Source organism: Notechis scutatus, chromosome 1, assembly GCF_049901735.1.
Source record: "Notechis scutatus isolate UNSWTSFEM ecotype Mainland chromosome 1, rNotScu1.2, whole genome shotgun sequence".
NCBI classification, from domain to species: Eukaryota; Metazoa; Chordata; class Lepidosauria; order Squamata; family Elapidae; genus Notechis; species Notechis scutatus.
In genome coordinates, this window is record NC_142009.1 from 310,318,189 (window position 1) to 310,329,787 (window position 11,599).

The 11,599-nt window shown below is 37.3% G+C and overlaps 1 long non-coding RNA gene across 2 annotated transcripts in view; it reads left to right on the forward strand.

Moving 5' to 3' along the window:
- The window catches only part of LOC148133488 (uncharacterized), a 28,568-nt gene extending 19,910 nt beyond the window's left edge, over positions 1-8,658 (forward strand). For both annotated transcript variants that reach the window (XR_015747417.1, XR_015747418.1), the window contains 2 exons: positions 4,520-4,584; positions 8,356-8,658. This is a non-coding gene — a long non-coding RNA (uncharacterized LOC148133488). The remainder of the gene's footprint in view (positions 1-4,519; positions 4,585-8,355) is intronic.
- Positions 8,659-11,599: the final 2,941 nt, after the last annotated feature.

The following is an 11,599-nucleotide window of genomic DNA, read 5'->3' on the forward strand; positions in this document are numbered from 1 at the left end:
TTTTTTAACTACGTGGTCAGATGTTTATTCTTTTGCTCATCTTCAGACTTCAATGATATGAAATTTTCAGTGTGTGAATATGCATAGATGAAGTGTCCTATGTTTGATAGGTACCATCATTCCTAGATGGTAAGATGTAGACATAGTCTATTGGCTTAGAAGATGCCATCTAGATTACCTCTAGATTTTGAGTAAAATGTGACTCTAGTTGCTCTTGCGGGATACAGGCTAAAAATTGCCAAAACTAACTACAAGTAGTTCTTCTTATGATTGTTGATTTAGCAACTGTTCAAGCACTCAGAATAGTGGCTTACAACCATCCTCACATTACAATTGTTGCACAATCAATATTTGGATGCTTGGAAACAATCACACATTTACAATAGCTGCAACATTCCATTGCCATGTGATCACCATTTGCAACCAAGCCATCAGGGTAGATCACAAGTCACAATCACATGATGTCCCATTTAATGATTACAATGCTGTGTTTAATGTCCATGGCAAAAAAGGTCATAAAATTGGGTGTGGTCATATGATGCTCTAATTAATCTCAGTGCTTATGTACAAATTTTTTGGTCCCTATCATGATCGTAAGTTGAGGACTATGTGTTAAGAAGGAATACTGCATATGACAAGGATTTAATTATGATACAATTACAAAATTAAAAATAAATATAAAGACCAAATTGATGGCAACAGGTACAACAGCTAACCTGATTGTGAAGATATTGAAATCATAGTTTCTGCCTTTTTAAGATCAACCAACAATCACAAGCAATCAAGAAAAATGCCACAGATTAACACTCAGTAGAGTAGCCATGAAGGCCTTGAGAAAGATATTCAGATGCAGTGATATGTATATGCAGCAAAGATCAGAACAGTGCATGCCATGCTATTCCCTGTGACCCTCTATGGAAGTGAAAGTTAGACTTTAAAAAAGCACATAAGAAGAATATTAACACTTTTGAACTTCGGTATTGGAGAGGATTTCTGAAAATATAATGGTCAACCAAAAGCAAACAAACAAAGAAATAAATAAATAAACAAATGGATCATTAAATAAATCAGCTCAATTTCACTACAAACAAGACTCAACTTATCCTACTTTGTATAAATTATGCAAAGAACTAGCTCTTTAGAAATTCTCTAATGGTAGGAAAGATTAAAAGAAAGTAGACAATTAGTAGCATGATAGATGGACTCAGTTACAGTGGAAATGGGAACACCAGTAAAAAACCTGCAAAGACCAGTTGGGAACAAATCATCACGAGGAAATCTATCTATCTATAAGAGCCATCATGGCTCAGTGTTAGAATGCAATATTGCTAGTTAATTCTGCCAACTGCCAGCAGTTTGATCCTGACCAACTTAAGATTGACTCAACCTTCCATCCTTCTGAGGTTAGTAAAATGAAGATCCAGGTTGTTGGGAGCAATTTACTCTTAAACCAGGGCCCCCCCCCCCCCCCCCCCCGCCCCCCCCCCCCCCCCCACCCCCCCCCCCCCCCCCCCCCCCCCCCCCCCCCCCCCCCCCCCCCCCCCCCCCCCCCCCCCCCCCCCCCCCCCCCCCCCATGCTGACTCTGTAAACCACTTAGAGAGGGCTGAAAAGCACTATGAAGCAGTGTATGAGTGCTATTGTTATTGCTATTGCTATCTGATTGTTAGAAATCAACACCAATTTGGGTGTCACATACAACCAACCAACATGCAATTTATAGTGATATCAAAGAGTTGGATAAAAATGAATCTTATGCATGTACATGTCTCCAAGAAAAAAAAAGTGAAAAGGAAGTCATAAATGTAGTGAAATTTGAAAAAAACGATAAGACTTCAAGTCTAGATGATGTTATTGGAGAAGTGTTCAAATATGATTTTGGCTTGTTTATGAAACGGCTATGCAAACTTGTTTAGAGCCTCATCTGCGCCTGACACATTGAGAGACTATGGAAGCAGGGAAAGAGTTGGAAGAGTTCAGTTCATTTGAGAAGATGGAGCCCAGCCAAATTGCATGTGCGTGCGTGCACGCTTCAGAGAGACTCTTGAATTGTCTTGCTAAAAGTCTGCTTCAGTTTTTCAGATTATGGTTTTGTAGCATTAAAGGTACCTTTCAGAAATTTGGTGGTTCGACTTGATTTTGCCAGTTAGTGGGGTTTGACATGATTAGAAGTGTGTTCCTGTTGCTGGTGGCAAGAGTAAACTTCAGGGAGATTCATTTCTTCCCTGTGCCTGAGTTGGATGGCCAATAAATTTAAATCAGCAACAACAACTTTGGACCTAAAGCTTGATTACTGAATTTTATTTATTTATCAACTTTAGATAGCTGCCCATCTCATCAGAAATGACTCTGAGCAGTGTACAAAAATAAAATAAAACAGCAATATAAAAGAGACATTATAAAAACAGCATTATAAAAATGTAAACAGTCACAATTATTTTTTTAAAAAATAGTTAAAAAGTTGAATGCAGTGATGATGTAAATGAATCTTTATCCATACATAAAAGAATAGGTGGCATGCTTACCATATGGATCACAAGGCAAAGAGAGTAAGATAAAAAACAGCTGGTGTCCTTTTGATTTTTTTAATGTGTTTATGAATTGATTGTTGATGTTGAGGAGTGATGATTGGCAACATGAATGCATTTGCACTTTTTGCAGGCAAACAATGACATTATTTTTGCAGCAAATACTTGAGTGTGATGGCCCAGGGCATGGCACAAAGGCAACACAGTCAAATAAGCAAGAAGAGTCCCTTTATTATCTCCAAGTTTGCCCCCAATGTCCAGGTTACTTTCGGCTGAAGAAAAACTCCCAGGAACTGCCTTTAACTGGAGAAAATTTAGTCCAAAACAAGGTACATACAAAGTGTAACTAAAAATCCAAACAAACCAAGCTGCAGTAATTAACTTGACTCCTTCCTGCATACCCTAGGATAAAGAGAGGGTGGGCCTGGTTCTTCCTCTGAATTCCCTCTCCCTTGCTCTACCTCTCTGCTGCTCTGCCCAGACAGACTTTGCTCTTCCCCAGTTTCTTCCACAGCCAATGGAGCCACACTCCCACTCCCTGTTCAGCCTCACCCCCCGAATCAGATTAACACTTGACTATTAATTTTTCATAGACCAAAAATGAAGTGAAAATTTTCACCATAAAAGGAGGTGGATGAATTTGTACCTAAATAGAATGTTTATCAAAAAGATGGGGAAATTGAGAAAGATATGTTAAAACATGCAAATACTTCTATAGGTGAGAGAGAGAGAGAGAGAGAGAGAGAGAGAGAGAGAGAGAGAGAGAGAGAGAGAGAGATGATAGAATTTGATTCACCGACTCAATGTCTATGGAAATATGAAAAAAAATAGTTGTGCTTCTGCCCATGTTGTTATACAGAAACCTGAGCAGGATCTATCAGAAGAAACATACAAGTAATTTGAAGATGGTGAGAATGGATTATTTAAGAAGTATGTGTAATAAAGAATGAGAAGAGGTAGGGTTAAGAATTAATGGGTGCTGAATGGATGGAGATGGAATAGAAAGGTGAGAATCCAGCACAAGAAAAGCATACAGAGAGATCTGGACATATAAAGAGAATAAATGAACGTCTATAAAAGAAGAAAGGGTTTGTTGGTCTAAAGCAGGGGTGTCCAACTTCAGCATCTTTAAGATGGACTTCAACTCTCAGAATTCCTCAGTAAGCCATGCTGGATGAGAAATTCTGGGAATTGAAGTCCACAAATCTTAAAGTTGCCAAAGTTGGACATCCCTGGTCTAAAGGTGGGTAGGTTGGTGAGATTCTGAAAAAGAAAGAGAATTTTAAAACAAAAGGTAATGACTGAAGCAGAGAATTGATGTAGTGAAATAAAAAATGGTTTTCAAGAACAGAAAGGTTTAGGAGGAATAGTCAGTAGTGTTATTTATAATCTAGATTTAGTTAGATCTCCTTTTCTTTCCTCTCATCTCCTGCCATTCATTTGTTTTGCCTAGCACTGCTCATTCTTTTTCTCTGGCTTTGCATAATATTTTTGTCCCAAAAGGGAATTTTGTGTGTGTGTATGTGTGTTTGTGTACATATATAAATAAGCATCCACTGTCAGTTTTGGGTTTATGTTTTCAGAGAGTTGGCAACCTTTGAAGGACTGGCAAGCCAACCCCAGTCAGCTTCTGATCAGTTAAGAACACAAATATTATCATATCAAAAGGCAATTATTTTCTGAGCATTTTATAGTCCCTAAGGACTAGCCATGAAACACACCTCCTCTTCCAGTGCAATCATATTTCATCTACCAAGGACATGACCCTAGTTATTTACAGACTGTAATGAGACTGCCCACTGCTTGATGTTACCATAAATAAGCAGGTAAGACTGCTGAGTTTCACAAAATCCAGAATGATTGCTTAGTAGACAGGATCATTTTAATAAAAAAGAATGGCATATGTAATCACTAAATTTATATTATGTGTGCCGGAGTGAACTCTCATTTCACACAAGTGCCTAGGCTTCATGCAGATCTATTACCTTTTCAGAAACCATCCTGCCTGTGTTTTTGTGATATGATGGAGTGGCATTTCTCAACCTTGACAATTTTAAGGTAGGTGAACTTCAATTCCCAGAATTCCCCAGCTGGCACAGTACAGAGTTAAGTCCACCTATCTTAAAATCACCAGGAGAGGGGAGGGGAGAAGAAGGGAGGGGAGGGGAGGGGGGAGAAGAGAAGAGAAGAGAAGAGAAGAGAAGAGAAGAGAAGAGAAGAGAAGAGAAGAGAAGAGAAGAGAAGAGAAGAGAAGAGTGGAAGCATTATAATAGCTTTCTCTGTATATCTGGTCAGAATCATTACATATCCCAGGGTAAGCATATATAGAATTGAAGCTTCATGCAATTTTGGGAATTCCTACTTATTACAATGCAATAAAAATAAGTTATGAAATTGCAGAAAGCTTCAATTGAATTGAGGAAAGTTGATCAAGCCAAGGTCCAACAGAGAATATTAACTTTTGAAACTGCATACAAAGTGAAAGGGAGATGAGTGCACAAGTTGCCCCGTAACAATTTGGCTTTCCAGTCAATCACAATCCTGAGAGACAACTGTTGTTACAAACAAATAAAATTAAATAGTTCCACACTTCAAGCTAGAGCAGATGATGCAAAAAATGAAATGAGCTAAAAAAAATTAAATGGAAAAATTATAATAGCTATGCAAATCTTCAGTGAGATAATTCAACTCAAAGATAATTTAATCAAACTACCATACTGAGTATATCTGTGAAGTGAAACATTTTTTATATGGAAAATCAGAGAAACCACACTATTTTCCACTGGACATTTCTCTAGCCCATCAGCATCAAATTCCCTTCCAGCTCTGTTATTCTATTCTACATTGGCTTAATTAGTTATTTGCATATTCCTGTATGATGTGGCATCATGCTACATAATATGTAATACTATAGATTAACAGGGGTGTCAAACTGGCAGCCCAACGGCCAGATGCGTCAGGCACAAGCCACACCCACCCCACCTCTACAAAGGGAAAAACATTGTGATACGTCATGTGATGGCAACCCGTGGATTAAGTGAAATTTAGGCAGGCAGGCATTCAACCTGATCATTGCATCAGGCAGTATTTATCACATTCAAAACTGAATAATCTTCTGATTCTACTCATGCTAGATTTCACTTTATTTTTAACTAGTTTAATTTGATGGAAGAAATTTATTTCAGAAACTCAAAAAAGAAAAACCCTTCTTAAAAAATGATTTTTTTCATGGATGGAATATGAGTCAGGGGTACATGTGGATGCCCTGTTTTTTCATTGAAACAATCCTGTCTTCAGCACTCTGTAGTCTCCACAGAGTTTTGAGCTTCAGCTACATCCTAAGAGAACATTTTGCTTTTTTGATAGTTGTATTATTGTAATTGCAATGGAGAAGTCCGACCTTTGAGAAATTCTTCCATATCAAGAAATTCATACGTGTCTCTGCCTATATATTTGGTGGTGAATTTAGAAGAGTAATTTCAGCTCAGCTCTCACTGCAAATGAAAGGCAGCACAGTTGTAGTAGTTCTATTGTTTGTACAGCCTAGTAGATGGCATGTCAAGTGACACTATTTATTTATTTATTTATTTATTTATTTGATTTGTCAATTGTTTACAAGATAATAAGTACAAGTGTATACATAGTTGTTAATATATGAAATGGGTACATATAAGAAAAATAAAAGAATAAGTTACCACTCTAACGTGAGAGGTAAATTCAGAGTTAACAATTTCATCTGGGACCTGAGATTTGAGGCTTCTATTTTATTTTATTTTTACTACAAGCTCAAACATTCGCTATAGCAGGTGTTGGGAAAAAGACAAAAACCTTTTTTTTTATAGTCCATTATTCTTAACTTCAACATTATGTGGGAAACTGCACTTAAAATGCTATGGCAAAACAAACTGAACAAACAGATTTACTATGTCATTCATCCTAAAGTAGACTTTCCCAGTACATTTTCCCATTGCCGTCCATTAGTTCTAAACAAGCCCATAACTAGTTTATGGTCTCTATAAGATATTTACAGTTCCTTTCTAGTATTTCTCTCTGGCGTGACCTCCCGCTCTCTATGCAGCTTATTTGAAATCTCTAGAAAAATGTTTCCCTTTCCCTTTCTCCCTCTTCAATGGCAATCTCTATTGCATTCCTTCTTAGCCTTGTAAATGACATGTTGATTTCTCTCCTTAGAGCTTCTTTATATACCAGCTTCATTTTTACAACAACAAAAAGGCTCATTATGCACAATGTGGATGAAGAAGGTCTTCCCTTTATTGACTCCTAAAACAGGAGCAGCTTGATCTTATTTTTTCCTTTATTCATCTAACTTTGTCTAGTGTCAAACTCTCCTGACAGTTTGTAGTAAAAGCTTTCTTCACTAGCCCAACTTATTCCTCTTAATAGAACTGATTGGAAGCAGCAGTGGAATCCTACTTGTTCCACTATCATTTCAGTGATTGCACGTGCACACCTAATGCGCATGCACCTAACACATGCGCACAGCTTTCCACACACCAGCTGCTAAGGCCTGCAGCGCCAACCAGCTGAGAGGACAAAGAAGAGAAAAGTGCAGGGGTGGGTGGGAGGGCTGATCCTGCACTTTTCTCTTCTTTCTCCTCTCAGCTGATCATTGGAGGCTTTTTTTTTCCTCCTCTCAGCTGATTGTCGGAGGGTTTTTTTGACTACCGGTTTGGCGGTCCGAACTGGTAGCATACCCCCACTGATTGGAAGACAAATGCTTCCATCAGTAAAATGCAGATTAGTAATACTAAAGAGATGGAAGTTTCGGATCACTACCTTCTTATGAATTTTTTGCTGTATATTCACAGCAGGTTTAAAATGTTCTTCAAAGTTGCCTTTTTTTGCTTAATGCTGTTCCTTGTCAGGGTTGAATCTACCCATGTGATAAGGATACTGTGAGAAACCATGCTGTGTGTCCCCATTCCATGTGTGTTTAGGAGAGCATAGGCTTAATTATAAATCTGCTTTTTTTTTGGTTAGCCCTGTAGAACACCTTGCCCCCAGAGATTCATGAAATCCTAACCCCCAACACACACATAATTTTGTTATTTTGTAAGGCCATCAAAACAACACTTTTCCATCATGATTTTAACCATCATTGAATGCATCTGGTGGTCATCTTGAGAAGATTGATTGTATGCTTTTCATGTTTGTTACTCTGTATTTCATTACTCAGTTGCACCCTCTCCAGAGTTTACAAAAAGGTATAAACAAACAAATAAACTGGCTTTTTAATTTGGATGGCTTTGAAATAGGTATCAAGGGTTATTAAACTTCAAAAATACAATGTTATTTCTGGATTGGTCCCAAATATAAGGTGCAGGGCAGAGGCAATAGGAGAAGGGTATACAGAACCCCATCTCATCTGTGAGCACTGAAAGGCATCTACTTGACCAACTTGAACAAAAAAATGATGAACTACAATGGGCCTTGCCCTGATGCAGTAGAGCTGTTCTTACAGTTATGATTTATAATGTTTAAAAGAAAAGTTAATAGGGTATGATATATAGTCTAATGGGTACTACAGAAGATGTTTTGTGAGCATTGGTACCCATAGAGACCAGGCTGCCTACTAGTGAATTACACATTTCATACAATTTTAGTTAGTCACACAGCAACCACTTGAGAAACATTCAGTATATCTGACTGTATCAGATAGGCAAATTATATGTAGATGGCAAATCAACAACTGGACAATGCTATTATAAATGGCACATGCATGTTCATTTTGATGTGCCGCTAAGCATAAATCCCTGCCAGTTTTTCATCTGTAGAATCATTTATTTTTCTCGTTTCTTTTTTGCACAGATGCGGCTTCCGTATCTGTACCCAGGCCAGAGTCTGAATTGGTGCCACAACAGCAAATGCAGCCACTTGCCATTTCTGCGAGAGCAATGGTTAGAAAAGATTCTACTGTTAGGCAGAAATAGGCAGCTACCACAAGCAATTGATTTTGTTTGGAACTGCAAGCTTTTTATTGTTCAGCAAACTTTTTATTGTTCAGTTTCTTACTGTAGGCTCTTCTGATTGCCAAAAGAGAAAAGACATACCGGTGAGATTGTATTTATTTCATGCACCAAAATAACTTGACCAGCCTTTAATTCTAATGGTAGAGCATTTAGGAGAGGGGGACATTTGTTGCTCTACTTCAGGTTGCTTATTATGTTGGGCTGTTGTGACATCGTTTTCCATTGCCATATCAGATTTCCTTAATATATGCTATAGTGCATGCTCAAATGGAGCATGCTTGCTTAATGCTACATAATGGAGCCTGGTTTCCTATTTCTGCAGTTTTTGCATTGTTCTATTCAAAAGTTAGACACAGTCAATCTAAATTTGATAACAGAGAACCAGATTCTGTTCCGTGTGTTATTTAGTACTCAAGAAAGTCTGAAATATAATGAAATAAATTGTAAAGTTTTAAGGTATGTTTGCAGGGGTATGAAAGATCTTCATAGGTAGTAAAATGGAAGAAAGTAAAAGATTGAGGGAGGAGGGAGGGAGGGAGGCAGAAAGGAAGGAAGGAAGGAAGGAAGGAAGGAAGGAAGGAAGGAAGGAAGGAAGGAAGGAAGGAAGGAAGGAAGGAAGGAAGGAAGGAAGGATAGATTTAGTTTTTCTTATTTCAGGCAAGGCCCGTTTTTCTATCCATTTCACTATCAGAAAAATAAAGCTATTATCCAAAACAGTCCCAGGATTTAGTTAATTTCATGCATGGGATTATTTCACTAAAATTGAACTCACTCGAGGAAAATAGAAAAAGGCTTCAAAAGTATAGTTGCAGTTGAGGTTGTGCCTGGTTATATTATTATTTAATCTGCAACTTGAAATAGATTTTCATTGGAGAGCTGACGGTTACATTCAAGGTTGGGTAATAAGGATTCTTTCCAAATCTATCAGAACAGCTTTTAATTTAATATACATTAGACATGCAACTATAATGTGTAACTTAGTCTGAAGTGTTAGTCCAAATACTGTGGCTTGTTTACTGTGCTTTAGGCTTTGGTGTATTGTGTGAGCCTAGCTAGTCATTATTTTATTTAGTAAAGCAATTCAAATTATAAGAATGCAGCCTTTGTCTGGGGGTCTTTTATGGTTGAAGAGGACAAGCATAGTCTGTGAAGTGTCCTTTTCCTCTAATCTCACATTCCAAATATGGGAAGAAAGGAATTGATGGTTGATCATCACTTAATAATATCACCTCATCGAAAATGTTGAGCAGAGGTGGTATTCAGCAGGTTCTGACCAGTTTTGGAGAACCAGTAGCAGAAATTTTGAGTAGTTCGGAGAACCAGCAAATACCACCTCTGACTGAAGATTTAACAGTACCTTTCCCCTGCCAGGCCCACCAAGCCATGCCCACAGAACCGGTAGTAAAAAAAAATTGAATCCCCCCACTGATGTTGAGATATCTCCTAGCTTACCCCAGTTTACCTTGCCCAAAAAGAATGTTTGAAAACATGTGTACCAGAAAAGTTAAGTCCAAGGTTGAAATGCAGAAGGGTGCAGAAAAAAATGATATTTATGCACCATCTGAAAATATTGCTGTTAAAGAAATTGTGCAAAAAAAATGATGCTACAGGTCTTGTTTGGGTCTATATTTTCCATATTTTATCTCATAGGATTGCGGATAAGGATAATTCTGTGCACATAATCTTGTATCCCTGGATGCAATAATATAGGATCGAAATATGATAAATAAATTAAATGCTAGTTCCTGGAACATAAGTCAAGTGGTATCATTGTGATCTATCTAGGATTATGTGCCCATTCTATCGGCTACCAGAATGCTTTATATGAGAACACTTTTAATTTAATTCTCATTCTCAGGAGAAAGTTATGTTATTAACTCAACTTTTCCTGCTATGCCATGTTTCATATTATTTTCTTCCTGGGAAATCAACTTGTGGTTGCACTTGTCTCAAGTCCCTATAACACCTACATCAGAAGTAAAAGAAAATAAAACAGGCTTTGTTTTATTTCTTTATTTATTGTTATTCAAAGTCATTCCCTGAAATATTCAAGTAGCACATCAAAAATGTGTGATACATCAAAAGCCACCCACAGAAGGTCCTTGCAATCCACAGCAAGTTTTCCAGTTTTACATCCTGTGACAATATAACTGCTATGTAAAATTGGCATGTAAAATTTCCATAGAAGGAAAATAATTCTCCCAATTATACAGTGTCAGAATAAGTCAGTTAAGGAAGAAAAAATGTCAAATAATGGTTGTGAATATTTTAATTATACTTTGCCACTAATTGAAGTCCTTCAAGCAGATCATAACATTAAAATATTGAAATAAATTCACTTTCAAACGTAGCTCCTTGATGACAACATAAAAGCATACATGTTGTTTTCACAACAACATGCAATTTGCCACTGACTTCTTCCAATATTTTTTCTCAGTTTCTTATTCTTGGGAGTTCTGGATACTATCCAACTGAAGGACTAAGTCAGACCCAGCTTAACTTTGTTGAGATCAAACAAAGTCAACTAGATAATGCCATTTTCTGGGATATATTAAGTTGGGAGGGATTTTAAATTCCAGCCATATAAAGGAGTATGGCCTTTAAATGTTTTAATCATTTTATTTATAATCTTATTTCCTTGCATAGCATAAAAACTGTTTACCTTTAATCATAAACACATGTCCAAGCATTCCATTCTTGAGAAAATGATATTTAATGTTCCTTCAATGTCGAATTTGTTTCTGTAGATCAGGTTGCACATGATGCAAATGACTATCCAACTTAGCTACATTTCTGCAGGGCATTGATCTAATTTAACCAAAAGTACAATGTAATTTGCACAGATTTGCACAGTACCCCAAAAAGACATTCCAGTCCACATAAGGGACTTTGAAGCTTCAGCTCTCAATTTCCTGTTGTGAAAATCTTGACTCAAGTTATTCTGAAAGAGTGTATTTTTATACATTCTGCTCAACTGGTGCTGATGTGGAAGAATGAGCATTAATAGGCAAGCTCAGTCTTGCTGAGTAGACCATAGAGATACAGATGCTGCAGTAAGATAAATTCTCATTTTCATGTGCACA